This window comes from Salvia hispanica, chromosome 2 (genome assembly GCF_029641045.1).
Source record: "Salvia hispanica isolate PSC_SH4W2 chromosome 2, Shi_PSC_v1, whole genome shotgun sequence".
Lineage (NCBI taxonomy): Eukaryota > Viridiplantae > Streptophyta > Magnoliopsida > Lamiales > Lamiaceae > Salvia > Salvia hispanica.
Genome location: NC_142693.1, coordinates 43,369,470 through 43,388,287, shown reverse-complemented (window position 1 = coordinate 43,388,287; position 18,818 = coordinate 43,369,470). Strand labels below are relative to the sequence as shown.

The 18,818-nt window shown below is 35.1% G+C and overlaps 1 long non-coding RNA gene across 1 annotated transcript; it reads left to right on the top strand.

The window, feature by feature from the left end:
* Positions 1–9,581: 9,581 nt before the first annotated feature.
* Positions 9,582–11,714, top strand: LOC125200926 (uncharacterized). The gene is made up of 3 exons (XR_007172809.2): positions 9,582–9,944; positions 10,972–11,032; positions 11,545–11,714. It is a non-coding gene; the product is annotated as an uncharacterized LOC125200926 (long non-coding RNA).
* Positions 11,715–18,818: the final 7,104 nt, after the last annotated feature.

Sequence of the window (18,818 nt, the reverse complement as noted above, 5' to 3'; positions counted from 1 at the left end):
CATGGAACAAGTGTTCGGCTTACTGTGAACTATATGTCGCAAACATGTTCAATGCACGCGATTAGGTTGATTAATTCATACCAAAATATGTGCTTTTGATGTAAGTGTAGAATGATTCAAGTCTAATGAGCAACTTGGAGTGACATGCTTTTCCGTTTGAGAAACCCTTCAATAGTTAATCGTTTATTTTACATTGTCAACATCTTTCAAAATCAAAATCAAATCTTTACATGTTTTTTATGCTTTTTAAGTGTAAACAATCTAAAAATACGGACAAAACAATCTAAGAACAATCAAAATAAAAAAGACTCTAAAAACACTTAATTGATTCATAGAAAACAAAAAATAACAAAACGGACAAAAGAAAAACTCATAAACACATTACACAGGCTATATTTTCAACCAATCCTCCCCCTTGGGTTGAATCAATCTAGCTGTAAACAACTTCGAATTTCTTCCACCCTCCACCTCACCCGGCTAGTTTATTCGCTTGTCAAGATCGCCACTCTTATTAGCCAAAAGTTGGGTTCACTCAGCCACTCATTCCTCACCAGAAATGTTAGGACTGTTCTCTCATTATTGCTAAACCACATATGCTTCGAGCTTAGATCTCACAAAGTAAATCCTAAAGGTCTTTATTCGGGTTGTAATGGGGTTATGGGGTTATGATGTACATGTTAGGTCCTAGGAGCTCTATGTTCAAAATTATTCTTATTGTGGAAAACGGGGGAGACATAATGATCAGGACCATTAGCAGGACAACTTCTCGATCAGGCTTAAAGTCTTCTCTTCTTCGTTCAGCCAACTGGTTATTATGATCCCTGGATATTTTGTGCTTATTTGCAATCTCCCTTTTTTTCTTTCTTTCTTTTTTTCTTTCTTTCTTTTTTTCTTGTTCTCTATCTCTATCTCTTTTTCTTTTCTTTTTTCGGGACCAGACATAGACTCTTGGTCAGTTTTTTCTTTCTTCATTTCTTGACTTCTGATTTTTTTTTCCTTTTCTTTGGGACAAGTGTATATTCCTGATCATTTTCTCTTTCTTATTTTTCTCTTTTTTTTCTCAGTAAGATAGCATTTGCTCATTCTCCAAATTGTTTTATGGTTCTTATAATTCATAATTCAAATTTCAAAAGATGTCTTATATATATAGATACTGCCTGCATAAAGGTAGTAGTGTCTAATTATAGATAAGAAAGATATCGTCTTATGATTTTAAAATGAACTAAATGTTTTTCTTTGAAGTATGTGATTTAAAATGAACTAAATGTTTTTCTCAGAAGTATGTGTGAACTTTAACTGTTTTATTATGAACAATACTGTACTCTCTCCGTCTCATTAAAGATGATTCACTTTCCTCTTTGGTTTGTCTCACCCAATATGATTAATTACTAAAAATGGAAACACATTTATCTCTACTTTAATCTTTCTCTTTTATTTTACTCCCTCCACTTCATACACAAAACAAAATTGTATAAATTCTCATGTCGTCCAAAAAAAAGGTCATCTTCCTTGGAACGGAGGGAGTACTACCGTAGTCAATTTTCAACAATAACAAATAATTGAATTGGCTATCATTGTAATATAGACGTCAATCTACTACATCGTTTTATACAAAACAAAATTTATGTGATGTGAGTATATGTAAAATCTGTAGACAACCACCAGTAAGTAATAAAACTGATATTGAAAATATCATCTGCTTACATCGTGTATGATGAAAATTTATGCAAAGGTAAAAGCAATGATAAATTATGAATATTCGTTGTTTTGGTTGCTTTAGAGGAAATAGTAAAAAATTGTACTCCTTCCATTCCATAGTAATAGAGTTATTTTGCCATTTTGGTACGTTACATAGTAATAGAGTCATTTCCCTTTTTAGTAAAAGTCAAAACATTATTCCACACCTACTTTACTCTCTCTTATTTTATTCTCTCTTCATCTCTCTACCTTTTTCATTTTGCACTTTACTCTCCATTTACTTAACTCACTTAACACAATTTTTCTTAATCTCTGTATCGAAAAGAAACGTCTCCATTACTATGAAACGGAGGGAGCAGTAGTATTATTAAGAATGGATGGTAGGTCGGTGGTCGGTGGAGAGGATAGATTTGAATGCATGTTTTTCTTCGTGGCGTGGCTGTTGTTAATTTTCAATTAAATCAACATACCGTAAGTACGAGGAAGTCGAATACTGCACGAACTTGTGATATGCCCAAATTCAATGAATTAGGAGATTTAATTCTCCAGAACAATTCATAGCAATACATGTTTGTCTTGTGAGATGATTACGTGCAACAGTAATCATTATATTCATGCACTTTAATTAATTTGAATGTGCAATCATTACATTTAAGTAATTATTGCATGGAATTCATCTTGCAAAACCTTTAAACGTGCGTGATTCGTATTACCGCGATGATCATTCAGCTGCACCAGCAGCGGCTGCAGGCAAGAGCAGCGGCGCTGTTGGACGGGCAGCAGCGGTGGTCCGGCTCGGGGGGCGATGACGCAGCAGCCGTGACGAGAACGACGCAGCGGCAGCAGCGACGTTGTCACACTTGCAGCAGCGGCAGGTGCGTCCTCACGAGCAGACGGACAGCAACGTGGAGGCTAGGTGTCTTCGTGCAGCAGTGCCGGCGAGGCACGGGCTGCCGGAATTCACGATGGCGGCGGCTGTCTTTGATGGCTGTTCATGGTCGAGAATTCAGCTGGGCTTGTTGCGGTGAGAACGTCGCTGATGCAGCGACTACACCGAGGCAGAGCCAGCAGCCGTGGCAAGGACGACGCAGCAGCGTCGGAGACGTCAGGCTCGGCGAGCTCGCGAGACGAGTGGGAGCCCAGCAGCGGCTGCGGTTCAGTGGGAGTACGACGACGCAAGATTAGGGTTTCCCTATGCGTGATGTCATTTTGTCTCGTCTCACGACTTCGCTTTCCAAATTTGATTAGGATTTCCAAATCCTTGGATTCAATTTTTGGAAATTATGCAAGATTCATTTGGAAATAAGATTTGAATATATCTTTTGTGGATTTTATATATTATATAAGATTTGATTTTGTATTAAATCATCGATTAATTATAGATCTTATCCTTATTTTATGGATTTGTATGGATTTAATTCATAGATGAATCCTAGTTAAATTTGGATAATGACAATCTAATTTTTATCTATATTCTATGGATTAATATGAATTTATCCTAGACAAATCCTAGTTGGATTTAGATAATGATAATATTATACTTTATTCTTATTCTAAGAATTTATATGAATTTATTCATAGATAAATTCTAGATGGATTTGGATAGGAATGATATAATATTTTATTCTTATCTTATAGATTTATATGGATTTGTTCCTAGATAAATCTTGGATAGATTTGAATAATTATAATATAATATTATCCAATTCTATGGATTTGTATGGATTTACTCCAAGAATAAATCCTAGATGAATTAGGATTAATATTTATATTAATTTATTTTATCCTATGGATTTGAATAGATTTAATTCTATTAAGACAAATCTTAGATGGATTAAAATAAGTATTAATCCAAGTCGTCCTTATCTTTTGGATGTATGTCCTAGATAGATTAGGATGTTAATGATATATAAGAAAATCCTTATTTAATTGGATTTAGATAAATTTGTTTGTCTAAGAAATCCTAAGTAATGTTTGATATATTCATGATGTCTATTCTAAATAGAATTAAGATTTGTATAAATCTTGATTGATTGGATTTTATTTATGTTAAGGATTATGATGGAAATGTTTCTATCTAGTAATATCCTAATACGTTTTAAATAATGATAATCCTAGATCAACGTTATCTTGAATGGTAGGATTTGATTTTATCGAAATAAAATCTTGAATAATCCTAAATGGATTTAGATAGTTAACTCTATCTTGATAAATCCTATCAGTAATTGGATAATTATGATCCAATATAAAACTTAATTATTTAACTGATTCTCCATTGACTAGATTAAATAATTGTCGTTAATTATCATGTGTGTTTAAATGTCATGCATTAAATGGATTTATCTCTTTATTTGGTGTTTATCTATTTTAAGTGGATTATCTGTTTTATCTGCTTATGTGATAATTATGCAAAAACCATACAAAATATCTAAGTGATGATTACAACAAGTGCGTTGTATACGGTCTCCACCGGTTGGACTGCCAAATTTTGTGAAGCTGATTTTCCAATATTATTGCCACCTACAAAGTAGGGACAATAATCCTACGAAAACAGTAAGTTCATAAGGGCGGACTTCTCACATAATAAATAGAATGAACTAGAAAGTGGTTCCCAATATTATTGCCACCTGCAAAGTAGGGACAATAATCCTAAGAAACTGCGAGTTTCAGGGTTCAATCAGAATTTATGAGATAACTTGGTTTTGTTATCAGCACATGAACATTGTCATGGGAGTGTGTTGTAGAAATAAAATTCTGTAATGCTAAATCTAATGGTCGTGCTTAGGCAACATTAGGCGTATTAACCTCCAAAGGAGGATACAATTTAATGCGTCGGTGTTGTGACCAGTAAAATTGTCAAAATTTTAATGCGTATTAACCTCCAGAGGAGGATACAATTTATTAATTTTGCAGTTGTAAGATACATGCATAATTGTTTTGTGGTTATTTGTGATTATGTATTGAACATGAGTATGTGATAATAAGTTTCTTTGCCAAATCTTCATTATGTCATTTAATATTTGTCTGCGATCCTTAAAGAAAAAAAACTCGAACGCCTAAATTATGTAGACCTGAAACGAAAATGGATAAAATTCTCATCGCTGAAAGCTTGGAGTTTATACTCAATGATTCATGTCCTCCATTTCCTCAACATAAATCCATGAAGAATGTTCGAGAATGCATTATGCATGTACTTGACAAGTTCTTTGAGGAATAAGGTCAAGCTATTTTTCTTTAAGTAGCTCGACAAGTCTTGGTTAATGACGATGAAAGATGGATATCAATAGAATCTGTCAAGATGATTCGATTGGAATATCCTAGAGTGACCGAATGTTTTGAGGATCTTTTGATCACTCAAATAGTTTCTGACACAAGTCATCGCCTAAAGTAACAAGAAATGACTATAAGAAGGTTTAACTGAAAAGTAGAAAATCTTCAGAATAATAGTCGTGTGTTACTATTAGAGGAAAGTAACATGATAGATGACGAATTCATAAAGGCTATTTTTTTCTTAAGTCCTAGTTCATTTGAACAAAAAGACTAGATATGGAAATGGGAGAGCCTGGGTTGTCATCGAAGTTTGTTTAAAGCGAGAAAAGATGCTTTGTGAGTTGGATTGACCTATTTCATATAAGGACAATGACTTACATGACAATGCAACTTCTAAGTAAGAGATCTTGATCCAGTTAGGTTTTTGTTGCAGTGGGAGCTATTAATGCTCAACTGTTGTTTTATGGTTGATGCTTAAGGCATCATAGTATTAAAATAATATAAGTGCGACAAGGTTGAGTATTCAACAACACATCAACTTCTTAATCATTGAATGATAAAGTATTTATGGCTCTTAGCCATAAGGCCAAGAAAATACTTAGAAATTGTTCGAACTGATCTAGACTATCAAGATTTTAACATTTCGTTAAATAGCTTGTGAGTTGGGAAAGTCTATTTGATGCACTATGAGTTAGAATCATTTGATTTTTCAAGAGATTCAGAATACTTATAGAAGTGCAACATAGAAAGACTAGCAAGTCTCAATGGTTTACACCATAAGGAGACGAGCAAAGGGTTATGATCAGTAGTGGGAGTCTAATCTCCACTAACGAATCCAAGAATTCATCTAATGAATGTGATAGTTATGTAAGAAGGAATCAAAGTCTTTCTAAGACAAGTTCGATTATGAGATGAGTTGTACTCATTAAAATCTTATCATTGGTGGGATAAACATTAAAGAAACTACCAACACCAGTACCTTCTACAAAACACGAGTTGTGGACTAGAGCGTCTCTAGTCTAGCACATCTCAAGGTGCAATGTTGTTCCAACACGTGTTGGAAAAGTGTCCAAGAAATTGGAGTTGAGTACTGAGGCATGTTTTAAGGTTTGTCCAAAATGATGTAAGGTTATAAGTTCTGTAATCTTCAAAGATATAATTCTTGTATGAAGATCAAGAGATGAACTACAAGCCTAACAGTGTGATAACTCTCAAAATAAAGAGAGAGATATCGGATTTTCCACATTACCAAGAAGTCATACCATTAGAAACTTTTACACTAATAAAATCAACTTCAGTACCTAAGATTGTAAGAACCATATCATAGTGGGAGCGTTCCACTGGAACACAACAAGTTCTTGGGTCTAAGAGTGTCGTAAGACTCGGTCTTAGATTAACTTGAACATAATCCCTTTAACTACAATGTGGTATTGGTTAATTTGGATAATCATCTTTGAACATGTGATAGATTCCATATTACAATCTAAGATAGACAACATGTTTTACAAGACTTGCAATACTATCTACAGGCCGTGTCATTCAGTGGGAGTAAGTATCTTTGCAAGTGTAAATGTGGATCTCAAATGGCTAGACAATGACAATGGGTTATGCCCAAAGAGAATTATCTTCTCGCTATCGTTGTGCCAGGATTTATTAGATCATATTGTCTATTAGAACTTACATAAATTAGAATATATGCATTATGATTGTCAAGACAGCCTTCTACAAATAGAAGTCTTGAGGAAATCATCTACTAGAACATTCTAATGGGATATTTAATTATGGGCAAGAAACGCATGATTGGAAGCTTATATAGACCTTCGTGGTCTTAGGCAAGCATCTAAATCAGAGTATATGTGTTTTATCAAAATTGTCAAATATTTGGAATTTGACTTGTGTCCTTAACAGTGCTGTAAGCACAAGGAAGTTGAAAGTGCATTACATATGGTATTATTGGTACTCTACGATGATGAAATCTACAAAAGTTGCAAACAACTAAGATTGGCATCTGACGTAGGAAACTGGTTGTCTACCCAATTTAAGATAAATGATTTAAGAGAAACTAATTACATTCTTAGCATCTAAGTCCTTTTTAAGATTGCTAGCAAGAATGTTGAGATTCTCTTAGGAATCCTATATCTACACATTGCTTGGAACATTTAAGCATTAGAATTTCCATGCAAAGGTTTTACCTTTCAAGATGGAATTGTCTTGTCTCTAGTCGAGTGTCGCTTGACACTTAGTGAGATCAAGAAAAATGAGACTAGTGTTGGAGATAGATGTCTCATATATGCTATAATGTGTACTAAGTTTGATATTAGTTGTGCTTATGCATTGCAAGTATATATCATATTAACCATGGCAAATGATTTTGATTGAGGTAATGAATATACCCTAGTGCTTGAGAAAGACTAGTAACTATATTCTAGATTACCGGTCATTCATGCAATGTCCTTGGGGTTACACTGTCTTAGTTTTATGACTAATCAGTGATCGAGTAAGTCATCCTCTGAATATGTGTTTAATTTAGGAATATATTCCTAATAGCTTTAATCGTAAGTTTGAGTATGCCTATGAGTATTATTTTAAATTACTCTAGTGAAGGCTAACTCGAGTGACACACGAGTTTATTAAGCTAAGCAATCACATATGGGGATGAAATTAATTAAAGATCAAGTGCGCAGCAAAGACATTATGGTGAAGTTTATTTCCTATTGCACGACTACTCTTAGCATATTCTCCAAGCTATTGAAGTTTATTTCCTATTGCTCGTCTGTTACTTGGTAAAATATCGTGCTCAAATTTAGTTTAGTGTCCAGTTCTTTTTGAAAGCCTTTTAAAATTCTCGATGTGATCCTGGATCTCCATTTGATGTGTTGGTCAATGATTACCCACATAATACTAATTCTTAAATTCAGTTTGGGCAAACATGCCAAAAAGTCCTTTGTTACACCTTTTCTAAGAATGTAGAGATGTTCCTTTTCGTACCATCTCACCAGACTTCTTTTTCATGTCATTGTTATATCTTTTTATTTCCAAGGTGGGTGGTGTGAGGGTTATAGTGTGCCTTACTCATGATTTTGTTTCTAAGCTCATTGTTATCCGGCACACATAATTTTTCTTCGGGGTGAAGGCGTTATTTGGTCCCTCCCTAAATAATTTGTGATCTACTATTCGCACCTTAGCCCGAATACTTTTTTTTTACGGGTATCATCTTGACTTGGTGCATTTATAATACCTCCTCGTTTGATTCAGACCTTGAATTACTCATGTCTATAAGGCGTCAGCACAATTTTCTTTATATTTTATATCAAGTAGTGATCCATTTAAATAAAGTTAACTTACCCTCATATTTTTTTCGTACACCCCTGATTGGTTACAGTTTCCCCTTGATTCATTTGGGATGAAAGCAATATTATGATTCTATGAATTCCTACTACCATACTCTATCCCAAGTCCTGCAAAATTATGGCCTTCGGAATGATCATATGTCTAAGATGATTGTTCTCTTTCAAGCTTGATATATTCTTTTAAGATCTTTAATTTACCTATTTGTATTTTTAAACATGGATTGACGACAAACTCTTTTACTGTATGAGTTTGTTTCTAAATTGTCTATAAGCCTTGATGAATTACTGATGTGGTGTCATGTCACGAGATGGTTGACTAAAGTCCATCACCACTTTTGAGCAACTGCTTTCTTTTCATACCCACTTGCGACTAATCGTCCAGTCGCTATGTTAAAGATATCATCGAATGATACTTAGAACTCTTCAATTTAACTGATCCTGGAGATTATATTGTTGGCACCAACTATGAAAATCTACATCGGTTATATCCTCATTTTTATATATATAGCTTCTTCCATCTAGGAATCTCCTAATAAGAGAATTCTCCAACTTTGAGAGTATAGTTAAGACCTTTGTAGCTTTTCTTCTCTTTGTATCTTGAGTGGTCGTGACGAGTCCAACTGTATATAGTTTCCACGCTTCTTGAAAAACTTACTCGTACAATCTACCAATGAGGGTCTGGCACGAAGTTTGTAAAAGATAAATGTTAACACGAAACGCGATAAATGAAATGTTGATGTAGTACAGAGAATACGTGTTAGGATCAAGGAAGGGCCAAATCTTAAGCTGATGCGTGCCGATCTGAGTTGAAAAATAAAATAGAAGATGAGGTATTTCTTCAAGGGTACGTCAATGCCACGATTTATTAGAGCTCCTAAAATCATCGAAGAAGCGAGAACAATAACATTATCTTTTTGTGCTATCCGAGTTACTCATATACGAGAACCTCAAATTTCGGGACGAATTTTTTTTAAGGTGGGTGGAATGTAACATCCCGAATCTTTCCTATCTTTTTAGTTGATCTTAAAAAGACGTTAAATGGGTATCCGAATTTTTATTTTTTTCTTGTTTAATCTTCAATCCTTTTTCAAAAATTAAAAGAGTATTAGATGTTTACAATCGATTAAAAGATGTCGTAAATCATGCTTAGTACTTAGCATGCCACTAAAGTACTAATTATAAATTTTATGTAATAAATTTAAATTCAAGAAATAAAATATAATAGAAATAAAAGAATTTATTTCTTGTGGGTATAAAAAAAAGAAAATAATTTCATCATTTTAAGAGTCCACTCTCTAAAATCCAAATCACTAAAATTATTTTTCTTTGGAGCCCAAAAAGGTCCAACACCAATTTATAAAGATAGATCTCCACCACCTCCTTCATGCTTGATTACTTTCCCCACATCAAGCCACGTACGTAGCTATCCTCCACCTCATGCTTAGATTACAATCACCTCCTGCACACTAAATCAAAAACTTAATCACAAAGAGTCCTAACAATATATGCTTCGTCCACAATTTTCCTTCATCAATTTTGTTTCATCAAATGGCTAGAGATCAAGAATTAGAGATATGAGAGTAAAGAAAGTTCCTTTCTTAAAAGCAAATTCAATTCCAGCTTCTGGTAATCACCAATCCCATTTCTTTTATTTCAAGCATCATCATCTAATAGACAATTTTAATTTTTAGAAGCAACAATCGCATAAGAAGTTTCCTAACCACAAGAGCAACTTCAACTATGAATTTAAAGCTTTCTTCTTGTTAATCAAAATCTAGATAGAAGTTCACTAAAATATAAAGAAAGAACTTAGCTTTTAGATATGGGATGTGGCTGCCCGGCGACGGTCCAACAGCACAACAGCTCACCGCGCCGGAGAACCACTGTCCTGTCCACGGTCGAACAACGACGGAGACACAGCAGCAGCGGTGGCTTTGGCCGTCTCAAGTGCCAACGGGAGCGACACAGCGAGCAGCAGGAGAAGTGGCGGACGGCGCTACTGCTGCCCCGCGAGCGCCCGAAGAGGCCCCACGTCAGCGAGAAGCAGGGACCGCGGCGATGGCCGGGGGATGAGGCAGGACCGACGTGGCGGCGGATGAGAGAGAGAGAGGGGTTGACCGTGTGGTGTTGAGGATGGGAGTATACAATTAAATTTGGGCCTCCTTCCTTCGGCTTTGGGTGTTTGGGCTCAATTCTTTTAATTGTGGAGAAATAAGGTGGGCCAAGTAAAATAATTAAGTCTTGGACCTTTAATAATTCTTTGGGCCAATAAATTAATTTAAATCATGGGGAATTATTAAATTAAGTCCCGGCTTAAATTGCGAACTACGAATAATCTTTTTTCAAGTACAAAATAAATATAAATGCGCAGGGAAATAACTGCGATAATTTAACTGTGAGCTTGAATAATTTTTGAGAATTTATTTCGATATCGTGGTGGAAATTATGAGGCGCCAACAGAGAAATATGGGCGTGAACGGCAAACCGGCGTCGCACGCAACGCCTTAGGCGGCCGCCGAATAATCTAAAATATGCGAAAGATGAAAAGCGAGATAAAAGGCTTTAATTGGGAGGCATGCATTCCTATTAAAGTCTAAGAAATTCTTGAAGTCTGATTAGTATTTTATGTTTTATTGTTTTTATTCTTGAAAAGGTTATCTCCGCAAGTTAAGGTCAGAACGAGAAAATCAAGTTAAGGAAATTAAACGAACGAGGTGAACTTTTCTATCCTACATACTAATGTGGATGAAAATATAAACTTATGTTTTGTTATTTGTGGAAATGATGTTGTCTTGCCATAAATGATTTGTTTTATGCCTATCTGTTTGGTTGGAATGTAAGAATCGAATTCGGGTTCGAGTGAGGGTGGTGTCCCTACTCGGACTAGTGTACACAGGTGACCGTGGAAGGTGACCACCTTCCATGGCACAAAGATGATATAGTGGAGGCCGTTGGGAGGTGGCCACCTCCCCGGCTGGAGAAAGATGTAGGTGATCGTGGGAGAGCACCATCTCCACGACACTTGGTGTTCAGATATGGCAAAGTATGAAAGAACTTAGACTGCGCAGTCGAACAAAGATTTTAGTAAGCTCGGGCCTTTTAAGAGAAAACTCTCGAGTGTTACTGTGATGGCATGATAACATTTTCATTTTATGTATGTATATTTCGGCAATGTGTTCACTGAGTATTTTTTTACTCAGCCCTGCATATATTTCTAAATGTGCAGGTTGAGCAGTGACGGTGGGGAATGCTGAGCAGAGTTTATGATTTTCTTTATATTTTAAGTAGAGGCTCTCAGAGGTGCATGTCTCCATACATGTGACCGTGTTCATTCCGCTGCGTAGTGTTCTTCTATACTCTGATAATTATTTATTGAAGAGTAAGATTTCCATTCAAGTTCTGGTGATCAAGAGTTAATTTGAAGTTGTTTCCCTCTTTATTTCTGAGTAGATATTCAGATATTGTTTACCCCCTTTCTGTTCCCCTCTTCTTATCTCCCACCCCTAGTCACGGCTTCCCGGCTTTGCTATCCCTATCAAAGTGCGGTCGTGACATTTTTCTTTCACTTACTGAAATGAATGGTAGTTCGATATATCTAGTACAAAGACCTACTTTGAGTATAAGTGGGAGAGTTTTTGGCAGTGGGTATACTCGAAAGCATGTTTTGAGTATAAGTCATACTGAAAAGCATGTTTCGAGCAAGTTTCGCGAGAATAGAATCTTGCTTGTATACGTAAAACTCTACAATCCACTTTTAACCCGATTCAGTATTATTCGAGCAGTCTCGCACCAATAGAATCACTATTATTATTACATTGTGTTTGCTTGTGCATTTATAAGATGTTTTACAAACATTTAAATGCATAAGAAGTAAACAAAGTCTAAGTCTTTTGCTTAGTAGACCGGTTGTGGGCGTCGTCCACTTTAAGGTAACACGGTCAGATCTATGCAATGCTTTGCAAAAGAAAAAGAAGAATTTCACAACCTAGATAGGCTTTGGCTACCTATCGTGAAAGGTTGCAATGTCAGTCCGTATATTTCTAAGCCTTACTAAAATAAGATGACATTGGTGTGGTATAGCACTGAACGGATCTAACAGCAAGACGTGTCTTTATGCTATCTACTGAAAGACTAGGTCTTGATAAAATACTATTTATTAATCTACATATGTTAGCATTGAGCATACGGTATTGATTATGCACTACTTTGACTTATCAAATGGTGCGGGTTTTTCGCAACCCAATAATCTTAATATATTGGGTAGTGGTGATTAATATCTAGCGGTTTTAGGATTGCTATTATGTTTAAACGTGCGCGAGGTGAGTCTCATTTGATAATGTCCTCAAGAGGAGCTCGAACAAGGTTTTATTATTCGGAAAACTGGCCAGTTGGAGTTTTATTACTCTATGAATAATAAATAAATGTTTCTTGCTAAGTCTACTCTTTGAATTAATAAGATGTTAATTGATTAAGTCCATAGCAGACATTAATTAATTAATGGACATTTATATCTTAAGCGCGAGAAATAAATAATAAACAAAGTGGAAACCCGGATTACTTGTAATTTCGGATTTGGATGGGGAGAGTTCAATATTACTTCTGTAGTGGCTGCTCGTAATATTCCAATATAAGCTTGTATTAAATTGTGGGTTCAATTTAATTAGTAAAAAGTAAATTGGATGATCCCATATCCAAAACCATCCATAGATCCCTGTCTGGGCCCAAAAGGAACATAATATAAATAGGAGAATAAAGGAGACAGAATTAACACAATTTTTATTCTCAAATTTTTCGAAAATTTTGAACTCTCCAGCTGTGGAGGATTTCGAATTCTTCACCTATTCCCAAAAGGATTTCTTCTGTCTTCTTTATTCGAGTCCTAGTATTTTGATAAGATCAGCCCACCCTGATATCGAGATACAGTTCGGGAACCAGAGAGAAGATCCGTGGTCTAGTATTGAAGATCATCACGTGGAGAAGGCGCGAGTAATCGACGATTCTTTGGAGAATCAAATCGGTAACCCTAAACCGTAGAAATCATGTTTTAGGATTTATATTTTCTAAGCATGAATTATTTGCGTTCTAGCATGCAATTATCTGTTTAACATGTGAATTGATTAATCGCATAATCGGTCAAATAGATCCTTATCTGATTTATTTGTTTTTTACAAGTCTTCCGTTGTGCAAGGGGCTCCAAACCCAAGCAGCTTGAAATATGGTTTTATTATTCGGAACCTAGCTAGTTGGAGTTTAATTACTCTATGAATAATAAATAAGATTTTCTTGCTGAGTCCTCTCTTGGAATAAATAAGATATTATAATTAAGTCCATAGCAGACAATAATTGATTAATGGATGTTTCTATCTTAAGCCTCTCTTGGAATAAATAAGATATTATAATTAAGTCCATAGCAGACAATAATTGATTAATGGATGTTTCTATCTTAAGCGCGGGAAATTAATATCAAGCAATGGAAACCCGGAGTACTTCTAATTTCGGATTTGGATGGGGAGTGCAATATTACTTCTGTAGTGGCTGCTCGTAATATTCCAATTATAAGCTTATATTAAATTGGGTTTAATTTAATTAGTAAAAAGCTAATTGGAAGAGCCCATATCCAAAGCCTTCCATAGATCCCTGTTTGGGCCCAATATGTGACTTATTATAAATAGGAGAATAAAGGAGACAGAAAACACACTTTTTTTTCTATAAAATTTTCGTCCCCCTCTCTACTTAGAAGTGGGACGATTTTCTCTCCTCCGAGGGAAAGGATTTCCGTCTTCTTTATTTAAGTCATAGTACACTGGTGAGATCAGCCCACCCTGATATCAGTTTACAGTCCGGGAACCAGACAGAAGATCCGTGGTTTTGTACTAAAGATCTTCACGTGGAGAAGGCGCTAGCTATCTTCTTTTCTTTGGAGAATCATCAAGGTATAATGGCTAAACCATAGAAAAGCATGTTTTAGGTTTCAATTAATTTAAAGCATGTTTTATTTGAGTTATGAGTATGATACATGTGATAATTACACGAATAGAATTTGTCTAAATAATCTGCTAAATAGATCATAATTATTATGTAATTGATTTATGTGAGCGCTTCCGCTGCCAGTTCCTTCAAAAACAACATTGTTGAAAATTTAGAAGAATACCTAAAATCAAGCAAAATTTTTGCAGAAAATAAAGCACCGAATGGGTGAATTGTAAACTATCAACTATCATATATTTATAGTCCAAACAAATGAATTGTGGGATATTCTAAAATCTTTCAATTTCCTCCATTTATGATAAGAAATTTAATTTTTTAATGAATTCAAATGGACACTGGACATGTAACGGCTTATGCAATTACGTCTAAATTCATTTTAGTAGTGGTAATAGTATATTATTTGGTCAAAATCAGAAGGATTTTCCACCGTAACAGCCTATGAACATGAATGACATTAATGTGTAACGCTCATACATTCTCACAATAATAAATTATCATTATTATTAGAAAACTAAATTCACATCAATATTTTCATTTTTACATCCTATATTTATAAATATTTAAATCTATATCCAGAATTCACAAATTTTTAAAAATGACTCAAAACTCGCCTTTTATATATGTATAGATTCCCTTTACAATTTATGTATCAATTTAAAATTTATGTATCACTTTGAATTGTCTCATCATAAATATTAAATAGTCTACTCTAAAAAAAATAATTTACACATAAAAAATACTCAAATTAATAGAAAAAAATAATTTACACAGTAATAAATACTCAAATTTATAGATTTCTCCTAAACAAGGAGGGACTGAGTCGGGTCATTCCCACCATTTAACAAATTTAGTTGTAGATGACTTGTTTCATTCTAAGAAACACGACAATTGATCCGTGGAACATCTTAAATCTGTTATCCTTCTCTGATGGCCTGGCTCAAATCAGGCTTGTGGTCGGACAAATATAGTCGCATCCAACCCGACTTGTGGTCGGTTATCCCGACCCACATGACAGGTCTAATTGCGAAGGCTTTATTCATTCCGACTAACACCATGCATGTTTATTTACTACGATTCTGGTCAGAAAAGTCATCTAAAATCACCGTGCAAATTTGAAAAAGCAACTAACACTAAACAAAAAATCTCAGTCACCGTGTGAATTTCAAGTCATTCGGGAGAACGCACCGAAAACGTTTAGTTGAACTACTTAGTTGTGGCCTTTTCGGAAGATGGCCTATTGTAATATGGTTTGAAAATAATGAGAATTATTACACATTAACAAATGCATACAAGTGAAATAAACCTACTTAAAATTTGAGTTTTTACCCCTTCCTTCCATTGCATATCTTAATACGCACTGATCATCTTTAAAACTGATGCATGAGGCATAGTTGAACTGTTCTCTATCCGCAAATTATTGTGGCATAGTAGTCAATTTGATCTCTAGGTTGTCCAGTTCCCTCTACCGAACTGGAAGCTTTTCCAACTTCTTGCATGATCTTATCTCCAGTTTTTCGAGACATTATATTGACTCTTCCTCTACTTCGAAACTTGTGAGGCTTTCCATGTTCCAAATTCATATAGTTTATAATTTATAAAATCCTCTTTTATAGCAATACATCATCTCGTTCTTCACCATGGACTATCCTTTCGAGAAATATCAACTTGTCCACGTTTAGCTCAGACCCTAACAAGGTGGCTTTCCATGTTTCAAATTCATATAATTTATAATTTATAAAATCCTCTTTTATAGCAATACATCCTCTGGTTCTTCACCCTGGACTATCCTTTCGAGAAATATCAACTTGTCCACGTTTAGCTCAGACCCTAACAAGGTGAGACTAACAGGCAGTTGGCCGGGTATTGAATTATCCAATTTTTCCAGCCAAATCGATAAATAAGTGTTTTTGGTTCCCCAACAGTGAAGTCAAATTTAGACTATCGGCTTCGTTGTTCTCATCCTGTGATTTGATCCTTAAACAACACTTAAGATTTATTAATTGAAGATCCATGTGTTGATCTCGCGCAACTAGCCAACCATTTGCACACCGTTGATCTCTTTCGCATGCACGACAATCCTAGCTTCTGAATGCTTATGGATTCCTTTAAACCTCGCATGTCATGTGTATCTTGTCTATAAAAACGCCCCATAGTGTTTGAAGTGCGACAAGGGTGACCTTTGACGGTGGGTTGGGAAATCTTGAGGCGTTGCATGCAATACTTCATTCTCGTTCCTCCCAACGTCCAAGTACCGTCAAGACGATTGACAACCTTTTGGATTGCATAGTTCATTCACATGGGCAAAAAGACCAATTAGTAGAAGAAATTTCTAAACTCCATATAAATAAACTGATCTAAACATTGTTAAAGTCAGACGAAATCGCAATGGGAAGGTGAAGGCATGTTCTATGAACATCACCAATCGAAGCATACTGTTAACGAAAGATAAAGAAGTTGCAGCTATTACCAAGGCCAATTTGTTCCAAGAAAACTATAGCATGATAAGGTGGATGGTTGATCAAAATGATGTGATAATGCTAACTTCATTCAAATCAGTGGGGAACTGATAGGGCCCTCGATCTAGCAAATCTCGCTAAAGATCTTCCTCAATATTCCTTTCTTTATTTTAGCATATCTTTTATTTTAGTTATTTATCTTTAGTTATTTTGCATATCTTCTGTAATCTTTTATTTTAATTATCTTGCTTGATTAGCAAGATAGGTTTAGGATTTAGAATTCTATAAATAATAGAATTCTATAGTATTTTGTTCCATTGAGAATTAAGAAATAAAATACTTCTTTTCTCATTCTTGTTCCAAAACCCTAGAACTTCAACTAGGGAATTATCGATTTCTTTCGGTTCAATCTTCGCGTGCTCTACAAATCGCTCGATAGGGAACTTAAACCCTATCAATGGGTGCTTTCCATTGATTACTCTTCCTCCATCAAAATTGATCTCTCAAAATACCTCGACTCACGCCAGTTCACAAAAATCTTTCTCCAATCTGTCAAAAACTCAATGCACCTAGGATTTTCTCTACATACCATGCCCCTTCTCGAGGAATCACAACAGCATGCACTCCAGGATGTCCTTTAATCTGGATTTTTCCAATTGTTTGGTAGTAAATTGAAATATTTGAAATGGACCTGGTTAAGGCCCCATTCCGTAAAAATTGCACTGTGTTTTTCTCTGTTTTGTATCTATAAAAAATTTTAAGACAACTTATATGCTTTGGAATCTGCACCCAGTTGAGCAACTAGTTTACCAATTCACCTCTAATTTAGAATACACGATGGCTTTTAGTAAGTTGATAGGGACAAATGAGTCCATTTGAATTCTATTTTTGTGAACAAGTCTATACACAATTTTCAAGATAAAGGAGTGGTTTGGACTCTCACCAAATTTCCAACACATGATGAAATAGTAATTTTTATTTTGTTACCCACTTATCATGCCATATCCTAAACACTCACTAAACACCCCCTTAAGATTGACAAGTTATTGAGAATGAGTGCCTTCTACAAATACAAGATAAATGACAAGTTATTGAGAACGAGTGCCTTCTACAAATACAAGATAAATGATAGTAGATGGCTTTTTAGAGCTATGCCTAATTCACTAATTTATGTGTTTAACTGGCATTGTGAACATTTATTTAAGTAACCGTACAAATTTCAAGTCATTTTTTAAAAACACGCTGAAAACGTATTATGTGTTGAAAATGACTTGAAATTCGCTCGGTGACTTAAATCTTTTTAATATTCCAATTTATGACAATTTCTTAACTCTTGGTCTTCCAAATAAAGCATTGATCCTTGCTCAACTTTGAATACCTCGAGTTTCTCTACCTTCCAAATCCAAAGAAATTTAAGTTGTGAGAAAGCTCTTTTGGGGCAATGCATCTCACTCAACCCCACAAACTGGCCTAAGAGTTGGAGAATCGTGAGTTTTGGAAGTCGGTCCAGAAATTCCAGCGGGTCCCATTGTAGGCCAGATCCGAAAAGCATAATATTAGTTAGACTTGCACTGAGTCTGTAGAGAGGAATTCTATTCGGTTTTTCTAGTAACTAGCATGGAGTTAGCAAAGAGGAGTACGTCGATTTTCTCTAGCATACTCATCAATATGATCTCAAGTTTTGGATCGATTTAACCAACAGGAATTTTTTCTTCTTTAGAGAGACATGTACAATAGAAATTAATTGTTGATCATTGAGAACGTCAAGACCAGATACACTTCATCAAAAGATAGCATAATACAGAAAACGTTGTCTAAGTCCAAGTGCGAATTTCAAGTCACTTTTTAGGAAAATCCAGCACACTTAATTTCTCTATTACATTATTCTATCTAATACTTCCTCCGCCCGCGAAATGTTGTCCACACTTGACTTGACATTAGTTTTAAGAAATGTAAAAAAAAATAGTGAATGGAAAAAGTTAGTGGAAAGTGAGTTCCACATTTACATATTAGTTTCATAATAGAAATGTGAGTGTAATGAGTTAGTGAAAAGTGA